Source organism: Natator depressus, chromosome 14 (genome assembly GCF_965152275.1).
Source record: "Natator depressus isolate rNatDep1 chromosome 14, rNatDep2.hap1, whole genome shotgun sequence".
NCBI lineage: Eukaryota > Metazoa > Chordata > Testudines > Cheloniidae > Natator > Natator depressus.
The window spans coordinates 23193998-23210986 of NC_134247.1; the positions used below are offsets into that span (position 1 = coordinate 23193998).

Genomic DNA, 16989 nt, shown 5'->3' on the forward strand with positions numbered 1-16989 from the left:
GGAAGCATGGGCAGTTCAGCTATTTCATTATACAGCTCTGGCTTTTGATCTCCAGTCTCCAGATACATGTAATCAGCAGACAAATCCCCTCTAATAAGGGCATAGCTTCAAATGACTGGGTTTTTGCCTAATCAGCAGTGGGAATTTCCACTAGGGATTCCCCAAGAAATCCACTTCACACTTACTGTCCCAAAACTCCATTCTCATATGGCACAATTTCAATACAGTTCTTTGAATTCTCAGGCCTCACATCACATCTCCCCCCACCAGCCCCGGACAGCTTACATACAATCCTTGCCCACAATAATACATAAACTTTGCATTTAATGCAATGGACTGCAAAAATACTTAATCTTCATTCAATAAGGTCTCCCAAGAATCTGCAGGAAATTGCCATCTCTGTCACAGGCATGACTTTAAATTCTCTTTCATATGGGTTGCAGTATGGAAAGATCAGGGTGCAGTATCAGACAACCTGGGTTCCTTATAACCACTGCAGGAAAGACCTAACAACCACCAGAATGGTGATGTTGCTTTTGTACTCCACTTAGAAAAGAGCTCCTTGATCACTGCACACAAAAAGCTACAGTGAGAAAACTCACCAGTCTATTCATGATGTACAACATTCACTATCAATTTAGCCCCTTTCCCTGTAAGTGAATCTTTTGCAAACCATCCTGATTTTCATTTAACACAGACTTATAGAAATGTAGGCCTGGAAGTGACCTCAAGAGGTCATCAAGTCCAGCCCCCTGCGCTAGACCAACAGGCAGGACCAACATGCTCATTGGTTGTAAGCATTCACTGAATGGGGGAGAGATGAACCATTTCCAGATTCTGGGCATGGGCGGCAGGTATAAGAGGCTGGAGAGGCTAAGCCTCCCCAAACAGGATGCAGCACACCTGGGAAACCAGGAAAGGGCACCTGAGCCGTGGTCCTGCCCCAAGGCCCTGCTCCTGCTCATCCTCTTCCCCGTAGCCCCACTTGCGCTGCTCCTCTTCCCATCCCTGCTCCGCCTCTTCCCCCGAGAACCCCCCGCCCGCCACTCGCTCCTTTCCACCCCCTCCCCGAGGAGCGAGCAGTGGATGGGGGGGACCTCAGAGGAAGGGATGGAGAGGACGGTTTGGGGGGGGCTCGGAGGAGGGGGCGGAGCAGGGCCAGGGGTGGAGTGTGCGTGGGGTCTCGGGGGACAGGAGGCTGAGCAGGGGCAGGTCTCAGGACAGAGCAGGGGGGAAGGGCTACTGTCTGTGCACCTGTGGGCCGTCCCCACGTCTAGGGAGCTTCCGGCACTTGCTTCCAGCCTCCCCAAATCCAGGAGTCACGCACTGCCCATGACTCTGGGTTGCTTGTTAAGTCTTCACTGATTGACCTTCAGTGACTATTCATTATTCCCATTGGTCACCTATGACACATGCTGTTGTTTCTGCTCCCTGATTGGATGGATGAAACATTTAAGGAATAGCAAACAACAAGCTTTCATCTTCAAAGTTTTTGATGAAACATTTGTGCGAGAATTCATGAAACATTGAAGACTTGTGAATTTTGTCATGTACACCTCTCCCTGGCTGTCTGTAGGTTCTTGAATAAAGACCTTAGCAGGAGCAGTCAATAAACTTGAGTGCTCTTATTCCTGAAGACATCTGTGAATCATTTTTTGTACTAGTCAATCAGCTCTGTTAACAAACAAAGCAATGGCATTAGATTCTATTTCTATCATTATTCCTTTTTGACCCAAGCGGTTAGCCAATTTTCAGGGAATGTGGGTAGGAGAAATTGATGATGGAGTCAGGCATTTCTTTGAGGCAATCCTGTTAATTTGCAAAGAAATAATGTACAAAGTCCAGTTTCCCTGGACACAGTAGGAATCAAACAACAGGAGATTGTTTCTTTGCTCACAGTTCTAAGTCTCTTCTCAGCCAGCACTTTACCCAAAATCTCTCTCAACTTTTTTTCCCAGAGTCACACTGCAGTACTTGCCTGGCTGTGTCTGGGGCTTCTCTCCTCATTCTCTGTATCCTTCTGCTGCTTCTCACCCATACACAGATACACACAGCTCCACCAACCAATGTCCCAGCCCCAGTGTTTGCTATGCCATTCTCCAGGGAAATCCTTTGGGCCACATGATCCAGCTTCTATTCAAGTCTTGCCATGTACCTGTGTTTTAGGAGGAGGCTCCTATTGTTTCAGCTACCTGATTCCATAAAAGAGCTTGATTGCGTCTTACAAATATCCTGTATAAAGGGCAGTCTTAGAATTCAGAGCCAGAGCCAGTTTAGCTTTTAAAGTTTGACTTTGTTCAACATCCAAAGTTTTGATTCAGTTTCACCCTTAATAAACTACATCAGCCATCTTCCTGTTTCTCTAAGCAGAGCTGAATCTATTGTCTGTCTAGGTGAAAACGTGCATATAAATTCTAATATATTCCAAGGATTATTTCTGCCGTCAGGATCTCTGGGTGCCGATTGTCCTTTGCTTTTGGTCCCTGCTGTTTTTTCTTATCCTTTTGTTCCACATACCACTCTAAGCTTGTGCATGAACAAACTGTACATTACGTCCTCTAACTTATTTGTTACAATACATTTGTTACACTTATTTGTTCAATAAAAAAGGTTTTAAAAAGGGAAAGCTATCTGTAGTCAATGGTCAATGAATATTCTCTGATGTCTTCATAGGAAAGTTTCAGCTCTTCCTTTCATCAGACTCCATTTATCTTCCTGTTTATAGATGTGGTATATAGAAAACTGTGTTAAAAATGTGATTTATCACTTTAAATTCTCAGTGGTTTTCCTGGTCCTGCTTGAAGGCAGGGCATTCTGTAGGGAAGCATGCAATCAAAGTCAGTCTGCAGACAGACAGCCTAGAGTTAGGCGAGGTGGGTTGTGCTCATAGGTGCTGACTGCTGCTGGCACCAGTGGGTGCTTGACCCACTGCTGCCCCCAGCCCCGCCCTGACTCCATTCCCTACCCCGCCCCCTCCCACCCCTGCCTCGCTCCCATTCCAACCCCTTCCCCAAAGTCCCCGCCCCCACTCCACCCCCTCCCTGCCCCTATTCTACTCCTTCCCCAAATCCCTGCCCCAGCCCCGCCTCCTTCCCTGAGCGCGCTGTGATCCCGCTCCTCCCCAGTCCCTCCCGGGGCTTGTTACACTGCAAAACAGCTATTTTGCAGTGGCAAGTGCTGAGAGGTAGGCAGAGGAGTGGGGATGCAGCACGCTCAGGGGAGGAGGTGGAGGTGAGGTGAGGTGGGGCGGGGAGGGGAGGGGATCTTGGTTGCCAGTGGGTGCAGAGCACCCATTAATTTTTCCCCAGGGGTGCTCATGGAGCACCCATGGATTTGGCACCTACGGTTGTTCCTTGTTGTCTCGGGGAGCAGCCTGCTTTGTCCGTTTTGTGTATTTTCTTATTCTGAATTCTATGAAATGAAGTTATGTTGCAACCTTCCAGCAAGAATATTTTACATTTCTAACTAACATCTCTGGTTGTATAGGGTGGGGACACATGCCAACCCCCCCGCCCCTCCAGTGCATGCTGGGAATGTGTGATCCCTCTGGGCACCCAGTATCTGTACTGGCTCAGATGCATTATTTGAGTGGAAACTAGCTGTGAGCTAGTAGAAATTCTCAAACAGCCTCGCTAGGCCTGAGGCCAGGGCTCTGAACTGGGCCTGTGCCTGCAAACCCTGAATCGTGTGAGCAGTCAGAGGGAATCCTCGCAGGTGTGCAGCTTTGCAGGATCCCTCCCCTGACAGGGATAGTAGCTGTAACCCAGTGGGCTAGGAATTGAGCCATAAATCTACCCAGTCCATTCCAGGGGTGCCTTTCCAACCCCCTCCAGCCCAGGCACTCTGACCTCTTAGTGTCACCTGCTCGAATGGATCCAGACAGCTCCAGACTGACACAGCTCCAGAGTTCAGGATTGCTCCAGAGGTGATCCTGGCAATTAGAGGCTGGTAAGCCTGACTTCAGTACCAGGCAAACTGGTTGAAACTATAGTAAAGAACAACATTGTCAGACACATAGATGAACATAATTTGTTGGGGAAGAGTCAACATGGTTTTTGTAAAGGGAAATCATGCCTCACCAATCTACTAGAATTCTCTGACGGGATCAACAAGAATGTGGACAAAGGGGACCCAGTGGATATAGTGTACTTAGATTTTCAGAAAGCCTTTGACAAGGTCCCTCACCAAAGGCTTTTAAGCAAAGTAAGCTGTCATGGGATAAAAGGGTAGGTCCTCTCATGAATCAGTAACTGGTTAAACGATAGGAAACAAAGGGTAGGAATAAATGGTCAGTTTTCAGAATGGAGAGAGGTAAACAGTGCTGTCCACCAGGGGTCTGTACTGAGACCAGTCCTAGTCAACATATTCATAAATGATCTGGAAAAAGGAGTACACAGTGAGATGGCAAAATTTGCAGATGATACAAAACTATTCAAGATAGTCAAGTCCCAGGTGGGTTTAACTCCAGATTGAATCAATGGGGTTACAGCTGCTCCATCAGAGCTGAATCTGGCTCAGCATATGTGTGGCCAGCATCTCGGTCATTTGTCACAAGGCCTCCAAGAGTTAGAGTTAGAGAGGTACAAGTCCTACTGGACTGCATGTACTCCATCTCCCTGGCTGAGCACAACTGGCCCCACTGAATAGTTGCTATGGGCTTGGTTCTCAGTAGGTGTAGCTCCATTGACTCCACACACCAGGTGAGGGTCTGTCACTATTAATTATTATTAATAATGTATTAATTATTTGTATTGTGGTAGCTCTTAGGAGTCCCATTCATGGGCCAGGCCCCCAGTGTGCTAGGTGCTGTACAAACACAGAACACAATGCAAGACCCTGCCTCAAAGAGTTTAAATTTCAAGTATAAAACCAGAGACAACAGAGGGCTATGGACAGAGAGATGGGGAGCACAAGGAAATAATGAGATAATACTGCCTAGTGTGATAGCCAGTGGTGTCAGCACGCCAGCGGTCAGTTTTATAGATATTATCTACAGCAGACTATGGAAGGAAGGAAGTCATGGCAAAATCAGCTTCCTCCATGATTCTGTCTGCAATGATAGGAACTTCGCAAGGAAAACCCTCCTTCCTCCCTTACAAACGCTAGGGGAACTGCAAGCCATCACAGCTTGGACTGGCTGGGGAATTGCTGCAGTGCAATGGTCACATTTATTACAGCTGGTTGAAAGATTTTTCAAAAATTCTGGGTAACATGTGGCTGAAACTTTTTGTCAAGACTGAAATTTTGAAAATGTTTGGCCCCACATTAGTGTACATAAAGGCTAACAGTTGGCAGTGATGCTCTGCAAAGGAGTGAGGTGGGGCTTGACAGACTGGGAATAGCAAAGGAACTGGTAGTATCGGGTGTACTCTGTCTTTAATCCTGTCCTAGGGATGATAGGCCTGGGGAAGGCTCTAGACAAAGTCTCTGCAGTGCAGCTGAGAGACAGAAGCTTTAGGGATCCCCAATGTTGCTAACCCAAAGATCATAAGATTGCCCCAAATTCATGTGATTATGGAAAAAAAGATTATATTGTATATGTTGGGCTGTCTTTGATGATTGAGCTCCACCACCTTCCTGTGCGTGTGTGTAGGAGAGGGTACCCTGCCTTTCTGAGCTCACTTTTCACACCTAACTCTGCTGACTTTAACGGAGCTGCATCTGATTTACTGTGGTAAATGGGAGGAGGGGAATCAGCCTAAGGACCCCCACCCCCTAGGAAATGGAAGAGAATTGATGGGGTTAGTTACGAGGCCATTAGTGAACACTGTATCTGCTCTATCACTCAGCGCTGACCTCAAATCTGAGCCCTGAGTGCCATTTGGGCCTGATTCTCCTATCTCATTGGGTTAAAGCAGGAATAACTCCAGTTAACACCTGTGTAAAGCCAAATACTTGGCTCTGGCTAGACAGCCTTGGCGACTGAAGTCTGTGAATAGCTACAGCACAGAACAGGAATATCTGCTGGACTATCAGTTCTGTGCTTTTACATTTGTGTACATTAGTGCCAAAGAATGGCTGGCATATTTTCAAGGTAAATGCTATTCAGCGTTGTGGCGTCTCTGAACGTCAGCCCTGCCTCTTTGTGTTGCTGTCACATGTTTTCTTGTTATCTGGATGCAAAGGGGAACAACAGGCTCCACGGTTGCACTAATAACTTCATTCGACCACACACTTGCAATAAGTTACCTGCTTGCTTTTTGGTGCTGCAAAAAATGAAATATAATTCTGAGCAATCAGCTGTATGACATACAGAAACCTGCAGGGTAAGGCAGAACGCCCAGTGTCAGACCAGGCGTGAGTCTGTGGAGTTGCACCAAATGTGGCCCTGGGTGGCTGAAGTTGAATGGACTGCGTAATACTGAGAGTTAACAGAGGAGGAGATGGAGTTATGTCACTATGGCTTTTGCCTGATGAAAAGCATGTCACAGTTCAGGGCAATTGCACCTGTACTTCCCCATAGTGGTTCGGCAAGTGCACCCACTCCCAGCTTCCAGCTCCCCAGACCTTGCCTTTCTGGGTGGAGATCTGCCTTTCTTTTCTTTCTTACTAGGGTATTTCCAGGCTGAACAGTTCCCTGCCTTCACTGTGTTATTCCCAGCAAAGACAATCTGCCTAAACAGACCTGCCTGCTTTCGCTTCCGAGACTGATACCAGAGAGATTGCTACAGCTGTAAGTTATCACACAGCTCTTTCTAACCAAGCCTACTTTATTCTTACGGTGACAAGCATTCCAGAGGAAACCTGTTAGAAATAGTAAAAGAACCTACACATGTGGTAACAAGCTCACTAGAGTTCATTCCAACTCTCACATGGGCTCTGGCAGGAGCCATCTTTCAACACCCCACCCTAAGGGGTTTCCTTGTGGTTACAAGCTCATCACTTCAGCTCAGAACAAACACCCTGTCTCATGGGGCCTCAGTGGGCCCAGTCCTTCCAATCCTCCCCTAAGGACTGGGGCCCTCTGTGGACCAGGGTCCAGTCCACTGGCTGGATTAAGAAGAAGGTCCCAAATCAGCTTAAACTCAGGCTATTTATCCAAAAGACTTTTCACTGTCTGTTGGTCTCTGCTGGAGAATCCAGTTTGAACTAGTATATGCATATCTCTCCCAGGAGATGGGTAGCTTCAGAGGCTGAAAATGGAGGAAGTTCATCAGCATCCCCCTTTCCCTACTAGAGAACTATGCCACATACACATGTTCCCCAAAGGTATTACCGCTAATTCAGTAAGGTTTAACTTAATTCCATAAGGTTTGTTTAGGATATTACAGGTCTGTTGCAAAGCATGATGCTGATCTTGAAACCAGAAGTCTGGTAGCTTTGTTCCGATTGTTACGTTTCCTGGCATGAAGAGGGATTCTGTTATCTGGTTTGGAAGCACATGCCCCACACACTCAAGGTGGGGGGGAGGCGGCTCTGTCCCCGTCTAGTGGTGGCTGGGCCATACAGACATTAATAAGCTTGTTACAGCTGTGGCTAATGGAACCAGATTGGTTAGTTCAGGCACTAGAGGTGCCAGGTTCGATCCCTGCTCATGACTCACCCAGGGCATTGGCATTACCGAGGGAGGAGGAGCGGCAAGTCTTGCCCTTCCTCCTTTGTCAGAGAACTCCCTTGGAGGCCTTCAAGATGTGGACTGGGAGCTTTCTCAGCTGGAGAGAGTGAGCATCTCTGCCAGCTCTCCGAGCACCCTTGGCCCCCGAGCGGCTATGGGCCCTGCTTGTGAAGTGATGCTCCCTCCTTTAACAGAGACCCTGAGGGAGGGTAGCGCATTCCCTCCATGGGGGTCGTTTCCTCTTAGGCACAGGGCTCCTGCCTGGCAGAGCAAGGCCTGTAATGAACCTGCTGGAGCATTCCTGGGTACCGTCCCCCTCCCCAAATGAGCTGGAGGGATGGATCTAGCCAGCAGGGGGATTGCGTTACCCAGCTCCACACCCAACCAGTGGAGGGCTCCATGGTGCCCACCACATGGCAAGAACATGCTGAGCCCAGAGGGCTCAGGGGAGGGAGCCAGAGGCAGCATGAGAGCAGCAGGGCAGGAGCCAGGGAGCTGAGCAGACGCACCCTGCTGCTGGCAGGGCTGCAGTAGCTGAAGTGGAAGGACCGAGGGCAGTGGCTGCTGGCAGGAGGACAATGCAGAGACACAGGGACCCCCGTACCCTCTGCTGGGCTCCCCAGGGGCTGGGCAGGTACATTTTGCTGTAACCGGTGAAACTGCTGTGTTGAGTGTCTTTGATCCTTTGTTGCTGGCAGCCCTGGTGAAGCAGCCGGGTGTTACCCAGAGTGTGCGAGTGCTAATGGGGCCCCCCAAGGGCCGGAGCCCATAGAGACTTGGGCTGGGGGTGCCCACAGCGCTGGCCTCTGAGCTTGTGGTGCAGAGAGCAGCTCTTCCCCCCGCCCCTGCCCCCAGGGGGTTCCCTCTAGGCACCTCATGTAAGAGCTGGGTTTCCCATTGTGCTCAGCCCTCAACGTGCACATGGCAAGCTGGAACTGCAGCTCCATGTGTGGGCACTGAGCCCCTCTGGACATCCAATGGCCACGGCCTGAAGTGGGGTCAGTTACAGGTGCCACTGACAAACCTCCCTGCAGCATCTTGGCTGAACTTAGCCCACACTATTCAGCTGCTGTGGCCCACCCCTGCTCCCACGCTTGCCAAGCGGGAGCATTGCCGTTGTCTTTGAGGGCAGCAGGCTCGGACCCACTAGGGTATTCAGAAAATAAAATACCCGTTCCCTGCCTCGCTCATTACCCGGCACAGCAGCTGCTGCTGCCCGAATAACTGACCCATTGTAAAGCAGATCCTTGAGCCTCTGCAGTCAGCTCCAAAAGAAACTAACAATCAAGCTACTCTGTCCCTGCTTGTGCTCATGCTGCATTGAACCAAGTGTCCCTTCAGGAAATGCCTCCTGAAGGAGACACTCAGCGCCAGGCATGCGGTGCAGAGGTGCCTGCTGTTGTGGGAGCGTTGCCTAGCGCTCGTGAGTTTCCTATCAGACGCTCGATTATCTCCAGCACGGCTCCAATTTGTGATCCTTCTGACTGGAGCAAGGAGGCGGGGGCAAGGGTCTTCTTTGTACTTTAAAAATAAAATGTTCTTGAACTGGCTGCTCACCCCAATTATAACAAGAAAGAGATTCCATGGTGCTGCTGGAGGAGGATGTGAGAAAGACAGGCCATGGAGGTCAGCGGCTGGCATTAATGGCAGGAAATTCACAAGAGATGAAAGCCAGGTGGGAAAATGAGCTGCCAAATTGAAAATTAAAACAGTTTTATAGAAGATCCCCTGGCTCTGCATCACCTGTGCAGTCTGGATGCCTCAGGCTGTTTCTGCAGGCTCGGCTGGGCCTGGATTACCTCCCGTGCTGTCTTGGCAGAGCCGATCAAAGATCTTCCTATTGTTATTACAATTTCCATTGTATTAACCATTCAGCTTTGCTTTCACTCCCATGCTATGACCAGTGCGGTGACAATTTCACACGAGTTAACGCAGCAGCTATGCAGGGCAGTGCAGGGATGGGGGAACTGGTGGGGTACAATCACGCAACCAAAGCAAAGCTCCAAATCTTGGAGGTTCAGGAAAGTGAATGGGTTGGGGCGGGGTGTGTGTTTGAAAAATATTAACAATGTCTAATGCCCTGAGTGGGATTCTGGGTCTAACAGTGACTACGTAAATTGACATCTTCTGGCACAGCAGATCTGCTCCTTCTGTGCATTCAGATACTTATCCCCTGACTTTAGGGAGGATTAAAAGCCTTGGTTCAATAGCTCTGTTAAGTCCAGGATCTATTGCCTTCTTTTGGGAGAGGGCAGCGAGGCTAGAAATGGTGCCAGCATAGTTTAAGACGTACAACCTTCTAGTGTAGACAAAGCCGAATACAGGAATGCTTGTAAACCACTTTGCAATACTCTCAGGCTATAGGCTCCGTCTACACTGTCCACTTTACAACGGCACAGCTGCTCCACTGCAACTGCACCATTGTAAGGTGTGCTGTGTGGTCACTCCTTGTCGCCGGGAGAGAGCTCTCCTAGTGACAAAATAAAACCACCTCCAACAAGGGGAGGTAGCTTCATCCCCGGGAGCGCAGGTCCCACCAACAAAGTGCTGTCCACGCTGGTGCTTTTTGCTGCTAAAATTTGTGTCATTTGGGATGTGTTTTTTCACACCCATGAGTGACAAAAGTTTTAGTGATGAAAGTGCCAGTGTAGACAAAGACAGGCTCCGGAGCATAGACTGTTGGCACAGCTAGGGCAGCATAGCCCCCTAAGTTAGATACAGTCTATGCTGCCAGGAGTGTTTCTGCCGGTGTAGGACCACCACCCCTCTGACTGACATTAGCTATGCCCAAGGAAGCGCTCTTCTGTCAGCATAGCTCAAGGGGTTTGTCAGCATAGCTCTGTCAGCTGGGGGGCTGGCTTTTTCATGCCCCTGACTGACAAAACCGGTATTAGCATACCTAGAAGTGTAGCTCAAGCCTCTAGTGGAAACTCCCAAAAACATTTAGGGCATTGTCCCAGTGGCAAGTTGGATGGGAAGCCATCAGAGATGCAAACAGCCATTTTACCCATGCCTATAACTAATTGGCTAATGTAGTAATAGTTCCGAAGTCTCCTAGGGTGACAGCCCAAACTCTGCACCCGGATGGCAACTTTTCACTCAGACTCGGCTGCTTCAGCATTAAAAGGAACTGAGCCCACGTCTACATAGGGTCACTCAGGAAAGTTACGGTGAATCAGCTAAAGATGTGAAGCTGCTGTGCATAAGTTAAACCATGTTAAACCCCCATGTGGACGACCTCACTCAGGGCCTTCCTCTGCAGCATGGGGCATGGACCACTTGCAGCTTTAAACTAGTGTAAATGGAGGAGTCTTTAAATCAGGATTTGAGGACTTCAGTAACTCAGGCAGAGGTTAGGGGGTCTGACAGGAGTGGGTGGGTGAGGTTCTGTGGCCTGCGATGTGCAGGACATCAGACTAGATAATCATGATGGTCCCATGATAGTCTGAGTCTAATTAACTAATGAATTAATTAACGTTAAAGAAATGGTTACCAAACTATTGAAAAATATTATTCAATAAACTATAAATTAGTATCAGATTCCAAAAACCTACTGCTTTTCATCTGTAGATCTCAGAGTGGTTTGCGAAGGTTGTCAGTTTTATTATTTCCATTTAACAGATAGGGAAACTGAGGTGCAGAGAGGGGAAAATGACTTGCCCAAGGTCACTTAGCAGGCCAGTGGCAGAGCCAGAAAGACAACCCAGGTCTCCTGGGTCCAAGTCCAGTGTGCTGTCCACTGGTCCTCACCATCTCCCGTGGGATAGTGGTTGTTGTTTGGGGTCATGTTAAAATATATGAATGGCTGTTTGTAGCCAGACAGCCAGCCCCCCCCCTCAGACCAGCATTGCTGGAAACACACGGGAGCCAAAACACCAGGGCACTCCAGCACAGCCTTTGAAGCTGAGAGAAGCACAGGTGTGCTGCGACAATGTGCCTCTGGGAACGTATACAACAATTGGGCTCACAGCAGGCAGAGGCGCTGTGACAGACATGGCTCTTAGCCCCTACTAAAACAGCATGATGCACACACACCAACATCCTAGGTGGGAAAATATTTACCCTGATAAAAGAAGTGTCCAGTAGTCGAAACTTATTGTTTCTCCCTTGCAAGTGTGAACTACTCTTGCGAGAGCTGGCGTCACCCCGACAGACCAGCCCCAATTTAGCATAGAAAGGAGAAAGAGAATAAAGGAGTACAGAGGTATAAGTAGGGGACCTACAGCACCATGATTTTTGAGTGCTTTTCACTATCTATCTGCTGGTCAGATAAGTGACAGCCTCCCAAGGCTTCTGCAGCTAAGAGGGTCCCTAAGCCTTGTCCCTTATTCGTCTTTCCGCGGAATTGAGTGACCGATCCTGGCTTGGCACCGCTGGAATCGAGAGATGCAAGGAGGGTAAGAAGCACCCACACCTGATCTCCTATCTTTAGTGTACACATATTTTGAAATAGAGCTCTATACTTTGTTTTCTTTCTTTGGGATTGTAGCTTCAGTTTTGTAACTTGTTTGTGTGTGTAACATCTCTACATTTAAATAAGTAGGCACTAGCAATTTTGTAACCACATGATTAGAATCTAGTTTAATAAATTTTGGTAACCATTTATGCATAAGCCTGACTTGTTTCTCTGGTTTACTGTAAAGCAGCCAACACAATTAAAAGAACCTCAGCCGTTTTGGCTATAAAGCCTGGCCATTAGGTGAGAGTACTAAGAGCCTAGCGTTGAGTTGTGCCGCCTCCACGGGGCAAACTCTTGGGGCACCTGTCAGTCAATCCTGACTGCCCGCTGCGAAGGAGCTCTGAGCTCTAGCAGTTAAAGTCACGGGTGTGGAGAGGCTCTTAGTGCTGCCATTGGGGCACCTGTCAGTCAGTGTTGACTGCCCGCTGCGAAGGAGCTCTGAGCTCTAGCAGTTAAAGTCACGGGTGGTTAGGACCTTGGGGCATCCGTCAGCCTAGCCCGGGCTGCCCGCCGCGAAGGGACAGTGCGTCCTAGCGGTTAAAGTCACGGATGGTATAAACGGGCATAGCTGGCACCTCACCAAACATCCCTGGCCATCGGCTAACACTGTTCATTCAAGTAAAAACCATAGATTCTCTCTGTTTGCAGCCCCTCTTCTTTTCTTTTTGGTGAATGCTTGTCTGAGCATTGTTTCGTTTGTCTGAATATTCATCGAAAGCAGGCCCTGGAACTTATTTTGCCAAGAAACACAAGTTGTTTTGTTTGGGGCGGAAGGGAAGGCTGTAAAGGGTAGTTCAGCCATGCAGGGAATGCACTGTTTAGTGAACACTCATGAATCAGGCTCACCAGGAAGCCCAGCTCTTTTCATAGAGTTTAAGGCCATCAGCTCATTTGTTCTAATCTCCTGTAACCTCCTCTAACCACTGGCCAGGGGATTTCACTTAGAGACCTCTGTATTACACCCAAAGCCTTTAGTTAGACCTGAACATTTCAGTCTTCAGGAAGCTACAGCGTTGTGTGCCACTTGCAGAGAGTGAGGTGACCCATGTACCCCTGTAAAGGCATGGAACTGATCAGATGAGCCATACCCAGCTGATGCCAGCAAGCACCCCATGCCCAATGCTACAGAGGAAGATGAAAAAATCCCAAGGTCCCTGTCAGTCTGACCTGGGGGAGAAATTCCTTCCTCACGCTAAGTCTGGTGACCCTGAGCACGTGAGCAAGACCCACTAGCCGGGCATGTAGAAAGGATTCCTTGTATCACCTCAGAACACCACTCCATCCCATCTGACAGCCCGTCTCCATCCATGGCCAATGGAAGGTGAAACACACCCTTGTGCCCAGAATATATCTGACCAATTGTGCACTGGTGTGGTGGGTCCTTCCTGACCCCTGCAGCTGAAGTCCTGAAGCATGAGATTTGATAAGTCATCATTAGCTTAATGCAGAGAGGCAGGTGTTAGGAGCATGCTGAGGGAAATGCAGGTGATCCCTTGCTCCCCCTGGCCCATGAAGGAAGGGGATGAACAAAGCCAGAAGGGACCACCACAACGACCCAACACAACCACAGAATTTCCCCCTGAAGCTGGATAAAAGGCTTACCTTCAGAAAGATATTTGGGGCTGGTCTACACGACAAAGCTAGGTCGCCCTAACTTTTCTGCTCAGGGCTGTGAAAAATGTCAAGCCTTGAGCAACATAGTTAAGCCAACCGAAGCGCTGCTGTAGACACTGCTAGGTCAATGGAAGAATTCTTCCCACAGCCTAGCTACCACCGCTCGGAGAGGTGGATTAACTACAGCGACAGAAGAACCCTTTCTGTTGCTGTATTGCGTGTCTGCGCTATTGTTCTACAGCGGCAAAGTGAAATGAAAGCGATACGATCTTGCAGAGCTGGAGAGCAAGGCCGGCCCTGCGTCACCACTAATCTGTACAACGTCTCCCTCCCCAAGCTCTGATGCGCTCACTGTGCTCCCCTGACATGTACAACACTGAGCCATTGGAGCACTGCGGAATTTTCCTTTAACCCTTAAAACTCCTGAGAACAAGAATATTCAGCCTGAAGATTCCCAGGCAAGGGATGGCAGCCAAGTCACTCAGCTCCCATCTTCCTAATCCTCTTCCTCCACCCCATCCCCAGTGGCTCCCCGTCAAAGTTTCGGGGGTTAGAGTCAGTGTTCTGGGTTGGCCCATCACAGATACAGGGGTTTGCCAGGACATTCGTAACCAGATCCTGACCCAAAGTTTGAGTTGAGGCTGCTCAAACTTGGGGGTTTGTTTCAGGCTCATCTCCAGACTGAAGCAGGAGACTGGGGTGTGGGGAGCTGGTCTGGAGAAAACCAAACTCATCACCCACTTACACTGGATCTGAGGCAGGAAGACATCCCTTTAACTTTTTAATTCATTGCCCTGCACCAGAGAGGCAGGTGCAGTGTGGCCTAGTGGCTCAGATACAGGCTGGGGATCAGGAGTGCTGGGTTCCGTTCCCAGTCCTGTTACTGGTCAACTCTGTGACCCTGGAAAAGTCACTTCCCCACTTTCCCCTCCACCCTTGGTTTGGTCTACTGAGACTGAAAGCTCTTTGAGGCTGGGGCTACCTTCTACAGCTAGAGAGCCCACCACTACGGGATCCTGGCCTCAGCTAGGCCAACTGTGCTACCAGAACGTACATAATAGTAATACTGCACCGGTGACTTCCAAGGTCAGGCTGGGACATGAACAGAAGTGACGACACAGGCTTGTCTGCACTGCAACAGCGAGCTCAGCTTAGTCCCCTTAAGTCAGAGCATCCACACAGCGAAACAGCACTTGAGCTGCCCAGAGGCACTGCATTAGCAGCTGACGAGTTACGCTAACGGGAGCTGCGGTCTGTAGCCGCATCCCCGCTGCATTACTAGCTGGAGCATCAGCAGCATGCAAGTCTAACCCATGGTGCCGCTGGGCCAGCTAGCTTGAGTTTAAAAGAGCACTTAACTGGAGCCAGAGATTTGGGCAGGGATCTGAGTTAGGGCAACACTCAAGTTACACTCGAGCTAACACTGCAGTGAAGACCAGAAGTATCCCAGGATTTTCAGAGTCTGAGGAATTTTCAAATAACTCCCAGAAAACCAGCAGAACTTTTAGATCCTTAACCCTAGCAGCTAGGTTAAGAGGCTGCTCTCCTTCCCCCCCACTGACCCACAAACCTGCAACAAACTGTCTGAGCCCCTCCCTTTTTCAGGGGGGAAATGACTTCAATTAACTGTCTCACCCTCCAGCCCAGTATGCTCCACTTCCACAGCGGACTGTGCATGGCCTGCTTCAGGCCAAGAGTTGAACAGGCTGATCCTGTGATACTTACTTGCCTGGCACAGCAACAGGAAGTATCAGAAATGCAAGGAGAGAGCATGTTATCATCAGAGTCCAACTGAATGTTGCAGGCCCAAGGAGTGTAGATAGTTTGGAGAAGCACCCAAAAGTCTAGGGGCCAGATTCTAAACGGATTCAAATTGCCATAGCTCCATTGGAGTCAATGGACCTATGCCAATTGACCCCAGCTGAGGATCTGGCTTTAGGTGCTTTTCCAAACCCATCCAAAGCTCTGGACCTCCTGCGGCTGGCCCATCGTTCCCTTGCAATCACCAAGTCGTGGAGCTCCAAGGAGTTCTAGATTTCCATGGATGGCCACAGGGTGGGAAAGATCCCTTTCAGCCTGTGCGTGACAATAGAGAACTCAGCAAACTCAAGGCTTTGCAAACAAGCTCTTCAGTCAAATAGAAATGTTCAAATGGCTCAGACCAAACCTTTATCTTGAACTTTCCAGAAATGCAGCAATTTGGATACAGTGGAACCAGTGTTCAACTGCCCCAGGCTTTGGGACGGGTTTGGTTCTGAGGAGGTTCTGCGAAACCCACACCCAGCTTTCTAAGCTCATCTTGAATCAAAATGAGAGATGGATCTAAAGTGAAAGCCCAGATGTGAACCCCCTGATCCAAAGCTGCCCCGGTGCCTTGGAGGCTGGGTCAGATCCCAAGCAACAGAGGCCCTGTCATAGGGCTCGCCCCACCAGAACCCCCTCAAGTGGCCATCCACAGAGCAATAGATACATCTTGTCTCAGTTTCCCCTTCAGTCCCCTGAGGCATCCAGGCCAGCAGTCATCTGACTAGTCCAGGAAAGGAACAATGTCCCTCCCAGAGTTTAATAAAAGTCCTGTTTACAGGTTAACACAAGTGCCTCTATTCACAGGTACCTCAGAGTGGAACAGGTCACCAACCCCAAAGTTAAAAAGGCAGCACTTCTCCAGTTCTGCTTTCCCTTTTGCAGGACACACACTCTGCAAGTTACCTCCCTGAGAGAGGGTAATCCCTGTGCCCCCTCCCATTCCAGGGCCCCCACCCTGCTGGCCATTCTCCAAGCTCTTTACAACTCTTCCCCCACAACCCTCACCTCAGGGCTGTCTACCTGCAAGTCCTACACTCCTGGCAGCTCCTCCAGACGACTTCTTCTCTTGGGATCAGCCAGCCTCTGGCTGATCTGCATCTTCCCCATTGCTCAGGGGCTACCACATGAGCCTTCTGCTCAGTAGGGTCCCCCAGCTCCAGACAGTCCTGTCTCACCAGCTCTTGACAGCTCTTCCTCTGTGCCAGCTCTTCCCCACAGCAGCTCCTGCTCCCTGGGGGGAGGGGGATTTCACACAGTTCCCTCCCTCATCTTGCCTTGTCTTCCTCCCCACTGCCTGGGGTTTTATATATAACCTGCCTTTGACCTGGCCGCATTGGGAGGTGGCTAATTAGTTACAGGTGAACTGGACTTATGCCCCCTTAAAGGGACCAGGCCCTGTTATCCTGATCTGCTTTGGGTGCAGGTTATAGAAGCAGTCTCCTGCAAGAACAGCTGATCTCGGGAGAACAGCTGATCTCGGGAGAGGTGCAGGGCAGGAGACGTGCAGTGTTTGGGATCCAAGCTTGCAAGACTTCAGCACTTGCTTGGGTTGAGC

The 16989-nt window shown here is 49.4% G+C and overlaps 1 long non-coding RNA gene across 1 annotated transcript; it reads right to left on the reverse strand.

Moving 5' to 3' along the window:
- Positions 1 to 1512: 1512 nt before the first annotated feature.
- Positions 1513 to 16894, reverse strand: LOC141998409 (uncharacterized). Its single transcript, XR_012641836.1, has 3 exons — positions 16440 to 16894; positions 3849 to 3985; positions 1513 to 2715 (listed from the first exon to the last, which is right to left on the reverse strand). It is a non-coding gene; the product is annotated as an uncharacterized LOC141998409 (long non-coding RNA).
- Between the last annotated feature and the right edge of the window lie 95 nt (positions 16895 to 16989).